The 18,882-nt window shown below is 39.1% G+C and overlaps 1 protein-coding gene and 1 long non-coding RNA gene across 2 annotated transcripts in view; one reads left to right on the top strand and one right to left on the bottom strand.

Moving 5' to 3' along the window:
- Window positions 1–18,882, bottom strand: part of LOC139076356 (uncharacterized) — an 82,268-nt gene that overhangs the window by 58,478 nt on the left and 4,908 nt on the right. The window lies entirely within an intron of this gene.
- KLF12 (KLF transcription factor 12) overlaps window positions 5,385–18,882 on the top strand; it is a 582,757-nt gene continuing 569,259 nt past the window's right edge. The window contains exon 1 of the mRNA XM_070578452.1: window positions 5,385–5,439. The gene's annotated coding sequence lies outside the window, so the exon portion shown is untranslated. The remainder of the gene's footprint in view (window positions 5,440–18,882) is intronic.

Here is an 18,882-nt window from a genome sequence, read left to right as displayed (position 1 = left end):
AAAAAGAAAAAATATGTGAATGAGGTTTACATATGGATATACACACCTACTTACATATACAGAAAGAGAAACTCCTCAACTTGACCTAAAGTGTAGAACAAGCTTTTTATGTGAAATGTTTTAGCTGATCTCCAAATTTTATAGATAAATATCTTGCATGTTTATACATAAACATGATAATTATATTTAATTATTATTATTGGTGGTTATCATTATTCTACTAGCCTCATTTTGCAAATTTAGTAAAAACTCCACTGAAACATGATAATTCAAAAATATTAATCACAGAATGTGGGGTTGCATTATTGCGAAAGTAATAGTTGTTGGGTTGCCCCAATTCTGATGATCTTAACTCACTCTTCATTTCAGCAACTCACTCTCCTAACCCACACTCTGCCTAGGTATTTGTGTTCCCCCAAAATTCACATGTTGAAGCTTTAACCCCCAATGTGACTATATTTGGAGATAGGGCCTTTAAGGAGATAATTAAGTTTAAAAGAGGTCTTAAGAGTGGAGCCTTAATCCAATAGGACTGGCGTCCTTATAAGAAGAGGAAGAGACACCAAGGGATGTGAGTGCACAAAGGAAAGGCCGTGTGAGGACACAGAGAGAAGATGACCATCTGTAAGCCCAGGAGACAGACCTGGGGAGAAACCAACCCTGTCAGCACCTTGATCTTGGACTTCCAACCTCCAGAACTGTGAGACGTAAATTTCTGTTGTTTAAGCCACCCAGTCGTGATATATGTTACAGCAGCCCTAGCAGACTAACACACCAGGAGTGACCTTTAAAACCATGAAGTCCAGGGGCCGGCCCAGTGGCGTAGCGGTTAAGTTCACACATTCTGCTTCTCCACGGCCCGGGGTTCACCGGGTTGGATCCCAAGTATGGACATGGCACCGCTTGGCACGCCATGCTGTGGTAGGTGTCCCACGTATAAAATAGAGGAAGATGGGCATGGATGTTAGCTCAGGGCCAGTCTTCCTCAGCAAAAAAAGGAGGATTGGCAGCAGTTAGCTCAGGGCTAATCTTCCTCAAAAAAAAAAAAAAAATGAAGTCCAAACTCTTCCTTTACCACAACAGTCTATCCTTCCAGCTTGCCACTCCTCTCCTCCCCAATACTATCCTCTCTAAGCTCATTGAGAACTCCAATCCCCAAACCTTGATTTTCTTCTCACTTTAGTCACTCTCCAGCTATTTATAAGATAGGTCCCATCAGTAGGAAGCTTCTGCATCCACCAGGTAACAGTTCACAACATATACTATCAGAAAATAAGGGTGGAGCCTAGGACCCATCTCTTCTAAAAATCTCTCACCATTTTCCTTAACTGCTTACCCTACTTAATGTCTTACCCATGCTGTACCTGCCGTCCAAGACCCCAAACCTGAATTGATAGAACTGTTTCATTTCTCCACTCTAACACCTATTCTGACAATCACTCCTGAAGAAAATCAAGCAAGTTTAGTCTGGCATCTCCACAGGTTCGTGCTGCCCATCTTTCTCTTCAATTTCCTTTCCCACTTTCCTAATTTCAAACATTGCACTTCCTTCTTCAGACTCCTTGAGTGTTATCACCCTCATCAGCCTTCAGCAAATGACTTTGCCTCCAGCTTCCCTGAGAAATCCAGGACTTCAGGGTTTGCCTTTCCCATCACCTCCGAAGGAGCAAACTTTCCCATTCATTCCTGCATCCTAGAGGATATTTTTCTCCGTTTTCCCTCTCTCTCCTTTCTTGCAAACTTTTAAAACATTTTGATCTTATCCTGTCTCAAACAAGTATTTTTATTTATTATTAATAAAACAAACAAACAATAATAAAAACCTTAGCCCTGCAACTACTTCCAGCAACCATCCTAATTCTTGCCTTTCCTATAGCCAGGTTCTGCCAAAGATGTCTACGTTTGATCTCTTCAATTCCTCATCACATATTCACAACACCTTCTTCCATAAACTGGCATCAGTACTACCATTCTATTAACCAGAGGTCAGCAAACATTTTCTGTAAAGGCCCAGATAGTAAATATTTCAGGTGTTGTAGATCATATGGTTTGGGTTGCAACTACTCAGGTTTGTTGTTAGAGCATGAAAACAGACGTAGACAATACAAAAACAAAAAAAACAATGCTATTAGCTGTATTCCGATAAAACTTTTTGTGGACACTGAAATTTGAATTTAATATAATGCTCATGAGTAGCAAAATATTATTGTACTTTTAATTTTTTTTCAACCATTTAAAAATACAAAAACATTCTTAGCTTATTGGACACACAAAAACAGGTGGCAGGCCAGATTTGATCTGTGGGCATTTTTGAACCCCTGTAAACCTATTCTTTGCAGCATTATTGACGATCTCCATGTTACGTTCAAACCAATGGGTATTTTTATCACCCTTACCTCATTTGACTTCTCTCCAGAATTGTCCTCTAGATCACTCCTTCTTCTGGAAGCTCTTCTCTTCTTCACATTTTGTAACACTACTCTTCCCTGTTTTATTTTTCTCCTGTCTGAACATTTTCTTCTCTGTTTTCATTTCTGGGCCCCTGTACTCCAGCTGCCCCTTAAATGTCAGTGTTTCTTAGGCTCACATGTCAGCTCCCTTCTCTTCACATCAAGCACTCTCTCATTGAGTGATCTCATCCACAGCCATGGCCTCAACGACAATGCATATACTCATGTCTCCCCAGCGTGCAGCCCCATCTTTGATCCTTGATTTCTCCTCTAGGCCCTAGACACAGATAGAGTAGACATTTCCATCTAGATATTCCAGAAGAATCCAGATGTAACTTTTCTTAGACCGAAGCTAGCATATATCTATGAAGTCTTTTTCATCAATGAACAAACAACTATTCATCCATTTGTCAGGATTAAAAAACAATCCACAGGTTGTCTTACTTAGAGGGTTTCATTTTCTCTCTCTCTCACATACACATTCACCAGCACTGTTGAGTCTAACTTCTTAAAATTTCTCACATCTGTTTACTTTTCTCCAGCCCAGCTACCTTAGTTCAGGTCTTGATTCTTTCCGTCCTGGACTAGTATCCTAGCTAGCCATGCTGGTCATTCTTTATTTCCCATCATCCTCACCCTCAAGATACTTCCTCTACATTTCACTATCCTCCTCTATGCCGCAAGAGGTTAACCTCTGCTTACTGAAACTCCCAGCTTTCCTTCTCTGTGGCTTCCTGTTGGGTTCAGTTTCTGGTAACAAGCTTAGGGTGGTAACAGCTTCGTACTGTTGTGGTTCCCTGGGTGCTTTGTCATCCTTTGTTGATTCCCTTGACCCTGTCCACACCCCTGTAAATAGTCCTTTAGTAATCTGTCTATAGTTATGCCCTTTGAAAGTGCCACCTGTTTCCTGCCAAGACTCTAACTAAAATACAAGCTAACTCGTACCCCTGGTTCCAGTTCATTCCTATCCATTCCATGCTTCCACTAGACTAATACAGCTTAGTCACAAATCTGATTATAGTTCCTCAATGACCTACAGTGGCTTTCAAGTTAAAGTCCATATCCTTTAGCTTAGCTGACAAAACTCTGTATGATTTGATCATATCTATTGATCTAGCTTTATCTTCTTCCCTGCTCTTTCCTTCCATAAACAGAAAACAATTTGCTTTTGCTCAAACAAACCAAACTTTACATTTCTCCTTTCTTTTCCATTCTGCTTTCTTTCAATGGAATTTTTACTGTCTCCCTTCAGCTGGCTAATTCCTACTTCTTCAAAATTCAGTTCAAATGTCTTCTCTTATAGGATCTTCCAGTATCATTTATATGCCCACCAATGTATATATACCTATCATATTTTTATCAGACTTTAGTAGTAACTATAGATTAATGTTTTCTCCCCACTAGTCTGAAACATTCCGAGGGCAGGGAACGTGACTTATTTACTTTGTTGATCTTAGCTACAAAGCAGAGAGCTCTTGACTGGTACATCCCTTCCCTCCTCTTAGCCGAGACAAAATTAGAAAGAGTTCTCTCTCCTGTCCTTCTTTTTCTGATCTCTGTTAGAAATGTTCCTAAACATCTCAAAACTCTAATCTAGGGCCTTAAATCCTCAGTGTCACTCTACATAATGGAAAAACGATCACTGGTTATTCTTCCAGACCAGAGTCTGAGGAACGATAGCACAAGGATCTGTCTGGAGGTCACATCCTCAGGAACCACTCCTTCTCTTGCAGCAGATAAAGTGGCCCCCTCCCAGACAAATGGCTGAGAATAGGAGTCTGAGAGGACTAGAAGGACATTCACAACAGAGCTGAGCAGGCCAGACATGCACTAGAAATGTATTTCTCAGTTCCTAGCCTTGGGAATTTTGTAGGATATTAGTTCATGTGTGTATTTTCTTGTCTTTAAGAAACTTGACAGTCAAGTTCTTAGGAGAGAGCAAGCATGAGATTCTTAAAAAGACACTGATTTAGTCACTCCTGTCATCATCCTGGTCCTTCTCTGCACTCCTAAGTATAGGAGAAAGAGATAGAAAGAGAGCCTCAGACAGACTGACAAACTGACAGACAGAGACAGAGACAGACAGAGAGAGGTTGACACTTACTAGTAATGTGATAATATTGTCATTTCCTGAATGACCAATCTAATTGCTAAAATGTTCCCCTGTCTATAACAAGAGCACTTTCTCCCACATCAAAAGTTTCAGCCTCGGGCAGTAGAGACGGTCGCAGAGCTGGTGCCCTGTCACTTTCGCTCAGCGACTGAGAGCTCCTCACACTCTCAAACTACGCACATGGTTTTGGTTTGTAAATCACCATAGTAATGAGCACTACATAAATAACTCATAGAGTTCAATAGAAAAATAAATTAACAGTGAAAATGAATAATAAGGAAGTAAGGGCTTTGTGCACTAGTTCCAATTAAATTGCTCAAAATAAATAAATACACTTGTGCTTTCTTGAATCTGTGGGTACTGGTCCTCTTTGCCTAGAGAGAATAAGGACAGAATAAGTAATAGAGAGGAAAGTGGATTTATTGATTCAAATACTGTTTAAAAATATAAAAGATGGTCTGAAGAGTAACAGGGGAAATAAGAGCCAGTCACAGAGTGATATTGTGCACCTTCAATAGAAACAACCTAAACAAAACCAAAGATTTTTTTTTTAATTTTTAAAGAAAAAAAATCTCCCAGCAGGTTAGAGTTAAATTAAAAACTAGTGACTAAAGTGGAGATAAACATGCATAAGAAATGGTTAACAATGTTTTGTAAGTTCAGTCATGACACTATTCACATAAGAAAGATCTGTCTTTCAATATTTTGGCAATAGCCTGATAAAGAACCAACAGGAGTTTTCACACAGCACCTTAAAAGCCTGTCTTATCCTTGGAGTTTCTGCAGCCAATGAAAGTTTGTCATGATGATGTAACGCTCCTGAGTTGTGTTTCAGCACCGAGTATGTGGTCACCGGATATCATGCCTGAGATATAGGTAAGTTTCTGGATCAAATCTTTCTTTCCAGCCTGTTCCCCTGCTTAAACTAATTTCAGCAGAGATAATTTGTTTCTCATCTATTTTACTATCTCTGAACAATTTTTTTTAATGTGGGCTAGGGTTATTATAGAATTGTAAAGACAGCTGGTAAACAAAATGATGGGATCTTAGAGTCAATTTTCCTCTGTTATTAGCATGAAGCCTTTTACTCCTCAGCAATTTATCATCACCTCAGAGGGAAAGAGCAGCAAACTCGGTTCTGTTTGATTTGTTAGGGGAGCTCTAGTCATTTAACAGACAAGTTTTACCAGAAAGATATCTTCAGGGGGATAGAGAGATTTCTTGTTAAGGATTCACACTGAATTTGACTTCTATCATGAAGTGAGACCCACTGAACTGGAAGCAGAGAATAAAGTTTCAGTGTTTATTATACGTAGAGAATATATAAGTCCTGCCCTCACAAAGATCAAACCCTAAGGAGAAAGAGAGAGAGAGAGTACATGCTAATTATTTTTTCCAATTTTTAGTTAAGTTAAAAACAATTTAAAAAGAAAAAAAGCTAAAGACTTAGTGACCTTTAGTAGCCTAATAGTTATATGAAGTTAAGTGGAGAAAAGTTAAATATAAATAAATAAGCCAGTTTCAATACACGGATGTGCAGATGTTTTTATATATAAGTGGCATTTTTAAATTTGGAATATTTTAAGAATTTGAACTAGCTAACAACCCCAACCAAAGGAAATGTAGCTCTTCATTTTCTCTCCATGATACCCTCTGCAAATGTGGAGATGTTTAAAGAATTCATTGATATCAGTCAAGCTGTGTATATTCAAGCAACGTGAATTACAGAAGACAATTATCCAGATAACTCAAGATTAAAAAAAAAAAATTCAAGAGTGCTACTGGGGAAAAGAGAATGAGTCAGGGAGTGGGCCAGAGGGAGGGGAGGAGTTTAACAATGCCCTACTGGTGACACTGATTGAATTATCCAGGTGATTAGTCATCTTTCACCTTAACTCTGATGTATAGACACAGACTCTGAGAAGAACATCTAAAATAAGAGTGTGGAAGAGAATTATCTTCAGCAAGGAGGAATGGCAGAAAATGTTAAGTGCTGTAGTATTTCTAAGAGGAAAAATATTTTTTCTTGTTTTGTAGAACGTGATGTCTGATGGGTACTGGTGCATGTTTTCTATGAAAAAGTTTTCAACTTTCTAGCTTAAAAGCTCCTCTGCTCTATCCTCAGCTGAGTTGATCAATTGCATATCACATTCCACTGCATTTTCATTCACTTGGCTTCCAAAGAACTCAGTCATCTCTCTATCATACTTTCTAAATGGTTAATAGATGCTCACCCCTTACGTGAAATTATCCTCCTCTCTTTTGCTCCACATTAATTTATTTTTCTCTGACATTAATAACTGAAATCCCAAATATTTGGTATTATCAAGTAAACCTTAGATAACTGGAAAATGTTGTGAGTCAGCATAATGTAAACACAATTCATTTTCCATTTTTTACAACAATTTTCCATATTATTGCTTTGGCGCAGTACTTGGTTCTGACACTTGGGACTTAATAGATAAAATTCCAGATTCCAATAGCATCCTGTGCTTTGTTTCTCGCACTGTAAGTTCTGAGCATGGAGCCAACACAGTTACAAGAAGGGGTGCAAAGTCCTGTTTCAGAATTGAGTGAATGAGTGAATGGTGCTTCAGAATGACTGATGTAAAGAAAAAACATTTCCAAGAAAGGGAAACAGTATGAATAAGGTAGAGAACAGTGAGAATGACAGGAGATGACCTGGCTTCTGATACAGAATGTATTTGGCTTTGGGGTCTTGGTCTACGCTGAAGCCAGAGCCTTTATCACAGAGCTTTGGTGCGGCACGCTGTAGCTCATTAGGCTTGGGTTCCCAATTCCCACAGCACCCAGCTGAAAGGGCATCCATGTGGAGTAAAGCACAACTCATTAGTCTGTCAAGTGAGGCTTTGGAGAGGCCTAGGAGGAATCCGCTTGGGGTTCTGCTTGATCTAGGAAACCTCTTTGATCCTCATTCTGAGATATGACTATGCAGAAAAATGCAGGAATTTTTTTAACTGTTTTATAATGAAGATACTGCTTAAGGAAAGACCTTAGGACATGATCTGAGCACTGATGGGGACCAATAACACACCCTGGTGATTCATCCTGAGGACAGAGCAGGCCTTGGGAAAGACAATCCAGGGTAGATATTTTTGTGCTCATAAGGTCAGAAGGTTGTAGTCCAATTCTAGCATTCCTGAAATCAGAAGGTTATATCTCTCTGAAAGAGAGCCTAGAGGATTTGTAAGTTCACAAAGTCTTGTAACCCAGAAAATAAGTTTGGCTGGGAAAAATCTATTATAGTATTCCACTGTATATAATAAAATAGGTGGCATTCAATTTTAAGAACTATCTTCTAAAATATTTCACTTTCCATTTCACCCAAAAAGTATTTTTTCGTTAAGCAATAGCATCTTCCATAAATAGAAATGGTCTGGGCTCATTTAGTTTTTTATCCTACCTATTTATTTGATGGAGAGGCAAGCACATTGATGCCACTGTTATAAGGAAAGGATGATAGGAGGCAAGGAAAAACAAGTTAGCTACATCTCCCCAGTGTGAATATTGGGAGATAGTGCATTTGCTAAATGCATAGAAAGTTTGATGTGGGAGCATATGGGAGGAGGAAGGATAGGAGTTTAATAGTTACGCTAGAAGGCATCATTTCTATCCTTAAGGAGCTTTCTGTTTCCTTGAATTATTAAGTCTTAAAGAATTGAACAGGTATTTATCACACACGGAAAAGTAGAAATGTGTCTTGAAAGGAAGACCACCGTACATCCCAGTTTGCCAAAGATGGTCTCGGTTCATGCCTCTTGTCCCGGTATAATTATCAAGAGGACTTCTGTTCACTTTCAAAAGTTCCCTGGCTTGTCATTTACAAAAGAGGAACATGTAAAATATGAGTTAAAGGAGGAGGACCATTAACCCAGGCAAGAAATTCTGAGACCTTGACTCAAAGCAGTGGTCACGGTGAGGAAGAAGAGCTGTGTCCACTTCCTCTTCTTTTAGAAACTGCACCCCTACTTCCTGTGGGAGAATTTCTCCTGTCCCTTTGCAAGATGTCTCTGTGTGTTAGTAAATTAAAGTCCCTCTGCTTTCTCTAAGCCAGGGTGGGGGGGGCATGTGACCAACAAGCCAATGGGACGTTATCGCCTGGAATTTTGCCCCTTGAGGAGAATGGTGAGATGAGAGAAGAGGGAGAGAAGCTTGGAGACCATTGAGTCTAACAGCAGTGCACTGACAATCTGGACAAGGAGTTCCCGCTGCAGAGACCATCTAAAGTGATGGCCCCTATTGTCTCTGAGTCAGTCTCTTCAGCCTTCTTTTTATTCTGTGAGTTTCCTCAGAGCCTTCCATAAGTAACGTTTTGGTTTAAATTAGCCAGAGTTCAGTTTCTGCTGCTCACAACCAGAAATCCCTCCACACTGATACCACTGTGGTCAGTATGCCGTATTTATACAGGGAGGAAAAGTGGGGTGATAACACTCACTGGCTAGCACTTTTCGTTTCCACTCTGTATCTTAACCATTCTCTTTGTAAGTGAACTTCACACCATAATCTCCCTCTATCACTTTACTATAGCTCATAAAATGCTGTATCTACTTCATTGCTTATTTTCCAACCATCATATATGAATATACACACAGAAATGGAGTTTGCTTTGTAAAAAGATAATTATTAATATTGGACTTGAAGGTCCTGCTTCTGCCACTGAGAATCCAGTAGCCCAGCATTTCTCTTTCCTTACCTCTTGTGATGGTTCCAGTACTACATCAAGGGCTGCAAAAACAAAAAGCTAAGATTTCGTTTAAAACAAAATACTTCACAGACAGACCGTTTCTGGGAGGTTATTTGTCAATGAAACAAATGCGGGTGGGTGGCCAGAAGGAAGTTTTTATTTTGACATTGTTCTCCTTTAAACCATTCAAGCCATGGAGTGATGGCTCTGCAGTTGTAACACGGCTAGAGGGGGCTGAGCAGTGATCTAAGAGGGGGCTGCGTGGTGATCTAACCCACGCAGCACACCCTTGCTTCAGGTAGGGGGAACAAATGAAAACTGGGGAGGGCAAGAGCACACCATGCGATTGGCTGGATTTTGATGCAGCATCCACTCTAACGTCCTGAAATATGGAACGCAGGAAGTCTCCACAGATGCACCCTGCTGCAGTCCTTGAAAGGCAGGAACAAATCTAAACTGGGCTTTGTAAAAACAAATGACATCATTCCTGCATACTCTGAAACGCTGCAGCCCCAATGGAACATTTTCCCCTTTGCTCTTTCTGTGTCTGACTGCAGGGCTTCAGGTTTTTATGCTGCACGTTTAACTGGCTAAATCTTGCAGGGAATAACCTTTCATCACTCACCTCTAAAAATAATAAAATCCAAGAAGAAAATATAGAGGCATGTAAAAGTTCATTTAAACTCACATTTAATCTCCACACGGCTGTTATCTAGAGACATGACAGCACATGGGAAGAATTCTAGTGATTTGAAGGAAACAATAACAAAATGCTGTATTGGGGACTGTCATCATGGAAATTGTAGCATTGATTTATTTTGGGTGGCCTTCGTTGTACGGGGTGCAGTGCTGGTGACTGGGAGGACTATAATTTCCATTTAGGGATTTTTCTGGGTTTGCACTGTTAGCTGCAAAAGTAATCAAGGACCTGTGCTAGCTAAGCTAGTCAGGTAAGAGCTGTATTGGAATACTGTTCTAGCTGTGCTGGTCCTCACTGTAGAAATCTACAAAAAATAAATAAATAAAAGATATGTGAATCTGATAGTTTTTTAAAACACAGCAGAGTTAGCTGACTTTCAAAATATTGTTTAAGAAGCTAGATACCTAGAAACACGAGAGTGAATCTTCAACATCCCAAAATGTGATGGAAATTTTCTCATGGAGAAAACATTTGTTTAATTACGATCCTTAGCCAAAAGACATCCCAGAAAGTTCCCTCTCTGTCAAGGCCAGTCCTGTAAGACTGCATGGGCGAGAACGGGGAGAGCTCACCAAGGCTTAAAGCCTGCTTGGTTTTCTCCATCCCCAAAAACCTAGACCTCGCTGTTCGCCTTCCTAAAATCAGTTTCCACTAATTCTGGAAACTGCTTTACTTTACTGAGTGGACTATTAAAAGTTTTTCGGTTCAATTTTCTTCAATATCATTACCAGATGACAAACAAACAAAAAAAAATCTCAAACTACAAGAATGAATTTTATGTTAAAAACAACATGAGATGACTTGAACTGAGGTATGAGCATGATACCATACACCCCCCAAACTCATAGTGATTTATTCAAGAAGCACAGGCAAGACGATGTTGCCTTCCTCTCTGAAATGAGAGACTTGGTTAGTCCAAGAAGAATCTTGAAGAGAAATGAAGAAATAAGTCCATATGGCCATCCCTCCCCTCCCCCTTGTACATTAATTTTACATCTCTGCCTCGGTTCCAGGTTTCTACATAGTCCCTTTGACCTTCAAACTCTAGAGGTCATCTTTGAGAACTTCACTCTTATTCATGGCATGAATTAACTGATAGCTACTGTGTAAACCCAAAGGAAGTCACGTGATGGCAATTAAGAACAATCTCTAAAATAAATAAAGATACATTTACTAATCAGGAAATGCAATAGACTATGTAATTAAATGAGCATGTCATTATTATCGAGGATGATACCATTTGTTTATTTTCATTGCCCTCCTCTTCAAAATTGTCCTCTCATTCTGAAAGAAAATTTTAAACATATTTTTCTTCATAATTTTATCCATTCAATTATCTGAAATTGTTCTCATTTGTAAAAAATCCTCAATTAGCTCTTCTTATGGGACTGAAGGTGATATTCTCTTACTGTAATCTTTTTTTTTTTTTTTTCCATTAGGGTTACTTACTTATAGAGAGTTTCCATCCCAGGCAGAGGAAAGTAGAAGTAAGAACTTCCAGCGTTTTTCTACCTCTTTCTGAATTTCCTCTTTGTTACTTTGTCTTTCTTTCATCCCTCCTGAACTGTTGGGCCTGAAGAAAAAGAGCTAGAAACTTGGGATCATAGTGGCTGCTTGGACTCTCCCTTAGCCCAAAGGTGCTTGAGGCTTAAAATTTTTTAAAAAATTTAAAGAAGTAGAAAATAGGAACATCACTGACAGTTTCTAAGTTCTACTGCCTCTGCTTTGAATTTTCTCCTGGGCATGAACATGCTGAAAGTTTTGCATCAAAACTCTCTGTGGGATTTCCTTTCAAAATATGTCTTATTAGCACTTAAAACTGAGAGTTTATGAAAAAGGGGAAAACATTGGGAAATGTAAAGAAATCTAAATTCAATTTGCTTTTCCCGATAATTTCTGTGTAACCTAAGACAAGTTGATGTTATTTAGAAAATAAAATGGAAATTCTACATTTAATTAAATTTGCCCAAAATTTGCTAGAAAAGAACCCCATAATATTGACATAATTGCATATATCCACTCCAATTTATGAGGCAAGCAAATAAAAGGTATTGTGAAAGGCATATATGGGCTGCAAGGAGAGAAAATCATCAGCAAAGCCTGAGTCAGAGCACATTGCTCTTCTCCTCAGAACTTTCCAGTGGCTTCCCCTCTCTTTCAGAGAAAGCGCAATACCCTTGCAAAAGCCTGGATTGCCTTCTGCACTCTGTCCTTCCTGCCTCACCTCAGCTTCTCCTCTCTCCTTCTCATATACTCAATTCCAGCCACGCTAAACTCCTTGCTGTTTATTGGACAGTCCAAATGTATGTCAACCCCAGGACCTTTGCATAAACTAATTCCTGTGCCTGAAACAATGTTCCTCCAGGCAGCCATGTGCTAGCTCCTGCATTTCCTTCATATCTCTGCTCAAATGCCATCTTTTCAGTGAGACTTTCCCTGAGCACATTATGTAGAACAGCTGTTTCCACTATCAGTCCACAGTACTTGCTGCTCCCAGTATCCTTGATCCCTTGTGGCCTTCTTTGTTTTTTCCAGAGCACATATAAACATCTGACATTCTATGTATTTGTTGATTTGTTTGTTTATCTGCCTTCCCCACTGGAAGGCAAGCTCCATTACGGCACGGACTTCGCTTTGCTCTCCAGTGTCTACAACAATGCCCAGCACAAAGAAGTGACTCAGGAAATATTTGTTGAAGAAATGAATGAAGAAAAAAATGAACTTCCAATTTTCAAATCCTGCTATAATTTCATATTTCTAAGACTTCTACTTTTGTGTCTTCACCGCAAAATCATACTTATCTTTGTTCCTAAGTCTTAAATCAGTGAAGTTCTAATCAGACATATTTAACATTAAAATGAGAGTTAATTTTAATGTTATTTTTATTCATATTTAAGAGATTTTTTCGTATTTAAGATTATACATTGATGTCAGTGACTTTTTTCCAAATATAATCCTCTTTTGTTCCTTCATTATTATACATACCACCTTCACTCTTCTCTCCTTGCTTAAAAACTAAAATAGTAGTGCTCACTGGTCTTTTCAGCGAACTCTCATGCAATAATTTCCTTGAGTGGTTTCAATCTGTGTTTCATTTGGCTCCCACACAGAAAACTCTCCTCCATCTTCTCTTCATTCTTAATGTTTTCCCCATTCCCATCCATGTCTCTGAAGCCCCTGAAACTAGGAATTGTTCTCTCTCAGTTCACTTTTCTAATTTCTGTCTGCCATGGTCCTCCTCTTACTCAGCACATGGCCTGGCCTTTCCCTGGTGGGAACTCAGCTCTTTGAGGTAAATCTGACTGTAATCTCTAGACGAATACAGCGGACTGAGAGCTCTCATGGAACTGAATTCTCATGAAGCCTTTTGAGCAGAGGGGCCCCTGATTGAGATGAGTCATGTGAAAGATGAGCTTCAAAACAAGCTGGATTGTTCCTTTCCTTAATAGTAATAAGTTGAGAAGCAGAAATTTGTTAAATACAGAGCTAAAGGTTAACCTATTTTTTCAGTGTTTCTGAATTTTTTATGATTTTTCGCTCTTCAGCATGAAACTCTTTTTGTCTATTTCCTTCCTCTGAATGTTTTATTCTTTTTTTTACCTGTTATTTCTTTTAATTGAGGTATAATTGACACAGAACATTATGTTAGTTTCAGATGTATAACATGATGATCTGATATTTGTATATATTGCAAAATGATCACCACAGTAAGTCTAGTTAACATCCGTCACATTACATAGTTACAACACTTTTTTTTCTTGTGATAACTTTTAAGATCTACTCTCTTAGCAACTTTCAAATATGCAATACCATATTATTAACTATGGTCACCATGCTGTACGTTACATCTCCATGACTTATTTATTTTATAACGGAAGTTTGTACCTTTTGACTCCCTTCACCCATTTCTCCCACCCTCCACTCCCTGCCTCTGGCAACCAACAATCTATTCTCTGCAAGTATGAGGTTGGTATAAAATTCTTTTTATAGAGCTCTAAACTTTAAAAGAATTTAGGACATTATACTTTTCCATCTTCTATAAATTCACAAACTACCACTTGTTGAAAAGAATCCTGCCATTTTAGTCTCTCTTCTTTTTCCCTACTCCTAACACTTCCATGGGTTTGAATCTGTATATAAGCATTGCTGTGCAATAGAACTTTCTGCAATGATGGAAATGTTCTATATCTGCACTGTTTATAATACAGTAACCACTAGCCACACATGGTTATTGAGCATTTGAAACATGGCTAGTGCAACTGAGGAACTGAGTTTTTAATTTCCAGAAGGGGGTCTTTAATGAAAATAAATTTCTCCTACCAAACGGGGAAAGAACAGATGACACTCCACCAATTTGCAATCTACATCTATGTCTACCTCCAGACCCCATATGGTTATCAACACTTGACCATCTCTTGGTCACACACCTTATTACTCCTAATGTTTTCAGGCATAAAATGCAAAACTACTTTGCCAGCCACCACTCAAGTATCTCTAATGAGAGAGCACATGTTTATCAATAATAAAATGAAACCAGGACTTCACACTAACTTTGGGTTTAGACTCTTGCCCATTGACTCTGCTACTGCAATAGTAGAATATGCCTAACTTTATTCCTCATGACCACACTGTACAGGTACTTATAGGCCATGATTTCCTGATGGTAAGATTTGGAACAGAAATAGAAAGTGACTTGGAGACCTTGATAACCAGACTTCTGAATTATCCATATGCTTGATTACGTAAATTTAAATTTTCTTATTTTTGTCAATGCATTATTATTGCGTGTGATATTTTAACATTTTTTGAAAATTAGCAGTGTTCTTAGCAATAATCTGGAGAAAATATAAAGTTTCAAGCTTATCCAAATGAATTCACTCAATTTAAATTGTGTTTATGGTACTATTTGGGATTCGTTTGATTCTTAAATTTTCAATCTTTATAATTACAGAAATCCCTCCATGTCATGGGTCATACCAAAGTTTTATTTATCTTTGCTTCTTTGTGTTTGTATGTAGGACTTCTATTTTATTACTCTCTAGATATCAACTCTGCAGAGTTGCTACAATGGTGCCCACCAGTGAGTAGGACGTTAGCCATAGCCAGACAAAATACGTTGAAAGCCCAGGGGGCAGAAAACTTGTGCCCACAGCTCCACAGTGCCTACTCTGCAGATCAGTGTTTTGAGATGCTCCCTGAACAAAACAAATCAAAAAGACAACCACTGTTCTATCCCAGGAGACTCATAACACACACTGACAGAGTAAAGATTCTGAGACGTCCAGGAGCAAAGAAACCAGTGGCTTTCTTTAAACTCAGTGTTTCTCTGTGAATTTGACCTTGGAACACTTTATTTTCTCACCTGACATCTCTTAACAGCCTGTGGAACTAATGTTCCAGGGAACACTCTTAGAGAAATAAGGTCCAGGTATTAAAGTATTTCTAAGTATCCACTTCCTATTTCCAAATATTCTGGCTTATTCTACATCTAGATACGTTCAACAGATTCAGAAATCCTACGGATTTAACAGAATGCCAGGTATGTCTAGGTTGAGAAGTTTCCAAGGGGTCAATAAGACCATTAAATAAATAAATAAACTTCCACCGTTTGTTCCTAGGGTTGCCACTGAGAACTTTTCTAACAGTTTATAGTTGCTTTGCTGAGAGGCTTCAAATATCTGGGATCACAATTGCCCATCAAGCTACAGATTTGTCGTTAATTGCAGATGCAATTAGCTATATGATTATTTCCTATAATCAGGCTCTTGTAGACAAGATTTCCCCTACTGAAAATACCTGGAGGATCTGTTACAAAGAGCAGTTCCCAGGAGCAGAGAACACACAGCAGTTTTCACGATTTGCCTTAGTGTTAGCTTGGTTTCTTTGAGCCCACAGGAATGAGCTCTCCTACAAAATTTAGTTAAAGAAATGATCTGTGTGAGGCCTGCCTATGAAACTACGGTGTGGGGAAAATGAAAAGTATCTTCCAAAGTCAAAAAGGCATCATTAAAATAGTCCTCCCTCAGGAACAAGACTGTTTAATGGCTTTTTCAAAACAAATAATAAGCGAAAAGGAAAGGATTTACGAGGTGTCCAGACATTGGAATTTTAGAGTTCTGAGTTATGTTTTATCTACCTAATAACCGCTATCTCCAGACCACTTAAGTCTATGACTCGGCAGAGATGCCTTTATCTGCTTCACAGATTCTTCTCTAGTAAAGATCTCTGTCCATGATCTTCATCTACATCTAAGAAGCTGAAACCAGGCTAGGGCAGCAGATTGCATGAGACAGTGCTGTACAGAAGAGAAACTCTGGAGTCAGACAAGTCTTCAAATCCCTAATCTAACAATTATAAACTGCAACTTTTCTGAATGTGAGTTTCTTTATCTGTGAAATGGTATTATAGCACCTACAATAAAAGACAGTCAAGGGAATCTGGTGAGATAGTGTGTATAAAGCATTTTAAACAGGGCCTGGAAAGCAGTCAAATAAGCTAGAAAATGGGGGTTATTACTTTAAGATATTATTATTATTTCATAATTATTTTCTCTAGTTTCTACAATATAATATTTAAGCACTCATTTCTTTAAACTACACGCCACATTGATTCCATTCCTTTATTCAGCAACTGCTCAAGTCACTAAAGATTGGGAAATAAGAGAGAGTCCTGGCCACTGAGAGGTTACAATTGAGTCAGGGCAACAGCCATGGCATCAATCATAACAGCACATCACAGCAAGTGCATTATGGGAGAAGTGTGAGCACAGTCGTGTGGGAAGACAAGAGGGGAATGGCAAATTCTGCCCGAAGATGCAGGCTCAGGCTTCTTAGGGATGCAAGCAAAGGATCTGCGGCCTGAAGAGCCAAGGGGATTTGCCAGATGGAGGAGAATGGGAAGAGTCTTTCAGCAGATGCATCAGAAAAGGAAATGTTCAGTGACGCTAGGGAATGCGTATGTGTGATGTGGAGGGAGGACAAGAAGAGGTTCAAGAGTGTCCATTTAAGGGGTTGAAAAAGCCAAATTGGTCAGACTGGACAGAAAAATGGGGGGGAAGTAGTTAAGTTATTGAACATTTACTATGGCTGGCATCATGCCAGATGCTTTACCTCAAGTTTGCATCTAAATCTTGTGATGACACCATGAGATAAATAGCCTTATCTCCGTCGTGCAGATGAGGAAAGTGTGGCTCTCAGAAATTAAGGAAGCTGTCCAAAGTTACATAAAAAGACACTGAAAGAACTTGGATTCCAGCCCAGGTTTGTCAGATGACAGAGCCCACATCAACCTCTATTTTAAGCAAGGGGAACCAGCAGGGGTCTTTAATCAAGGAAGTGACCTCATCAAAAACAACTTTTTTGTAAGGAAAGTAGGGTGACCGAATATAGATGATGGGTTGGAAGGAGAGAAGGCTGGGGATTGAGAGAGAAGTTACAGTTTATTGTAGCTTTGCAGGAGAAAGATGAGGATGGTCTCAGCGAGCCAGTACCTGTGCAGATGGACGGCAGAGAAACATTCTTTAGAGAGACTCAAAAAGGCTTGAGTACCAATTGGATGTGAATACACCTCAGAGTAAAATCTCTAAACCCAGATAGGATAAAATGCGGGTGGAGGAGAACACTGAACTGCTTCGTTTTAAAATGTTATGTTAATTTGGAAGAGCAGAAGCAGACATGTGGTATTATGCTATCTAAATCGTGCTACTCCAAGACCAGCACATTGCTTCACCTAGACATTTTGTTGGAAATGCTGAATTTCATGCCCCACTCCGGACATTCTGAAACAATCTGCATTTTAACAAGATCTCCAGGTGAAAGAAGCCCTAACCTAAGAGAACTAAAACTGAGGGAACCAGAGGAGGAAGGTGTCAGAGAAGAGAGGCAATTTTCTTTAAAAATAGGCTCTACATTCTGAATTTTGCCCACGAATCTATAATCTTTCAAAAGCATTCTGGTTACCAACGATTTTATTTCATATTACTTTTATTATGTTAAGAAGTTTCAAGAAGCAGCAGCAGCCACAGGTGCTGACATAGCCAAGATGTAAAAGGCAGATGCTCCTTCAAATTCAGTACTTTATAAAAGACTGCCAAGTCCAAGCTGTAACCAAATGATTAGGTGGCATTAGGTCTGCTCATTTGGAATGTCAGCACGGATAATGCTTACATAAGCTCTATGCTATCTGATATTGTCCTTCAGCTACCGGGAAAATAGAAATCTGAAAGAGGGTGTGTTTTATCATCATGATTGACTGACTGGGAGACAGAGTAGAAAGATCTTAAAATATTTTCTGAATTTGCAATTGGTTCATTCAATACATATGTGTATTAATGTGTAAGTGTGTGCAATGTTGAGAATGTCTTGAATACTGTCCTGAATTTACTATTTTGCTCTCTAATTGTTACTGATCCAAATTCCCTAGATGGTACCAAAAAAATCATGAAAATCGGGGCCAACACGAGTAGGTTTGGGAAAGCCTGGTGGGGGAAAACATGGTAGACCTCAGAAAGAGTACACCAGCCCAAAATCTTCACCCAGGATTTGCTCTGGAATCTCTTCTGGACCATTGGCCCGGTAATTTGTACCAGCTTCCCCCCATCTCATCTACCCTGATAAGCATTGGCATGCTTTGTGTAAAGAATACTAGAACTATATATTCTCATTGTCTTATAATTTAATCCTTTAGATGTGATGGGCAAATTAAAATGGTTCCTCTTGGCTCAATAAGAAAAGCTTGCATACATCTTGAACTTTGGTAAGGGGCGAGGATCTTCAGAACCCCTCTCTTGTCAATGCACTCCATCCCTGTGATGGCACTGTCCTGAAGAACTTGGGGTTCCCATTGCTGTCTTCATCTTTGTTTGTTAACAAAGATCTTTGAGAACCTACTATGTTCTGGCACTGTTCTAGGCTCT

The sequence above is a fragment of the Equus przewalskii genome, chromosome 16 (assembly GCF_037783145.1).
Source record: "Equus przewalskii isolate Varuska chromosome 16, EquPr2, whole genome shotgun sequence".
NCBI classification, from domain to species: Eukaryota; Metazoa; Chordata; class Mammalia; order Perissodactyla; family Equidae; genus Equus; species Equus przewalskii.
The sequence above is the reverse complement of the archived record's forward strand: the minus strand, read 5'-3'. Positions and strand labels throughout refer to the sequence as shown.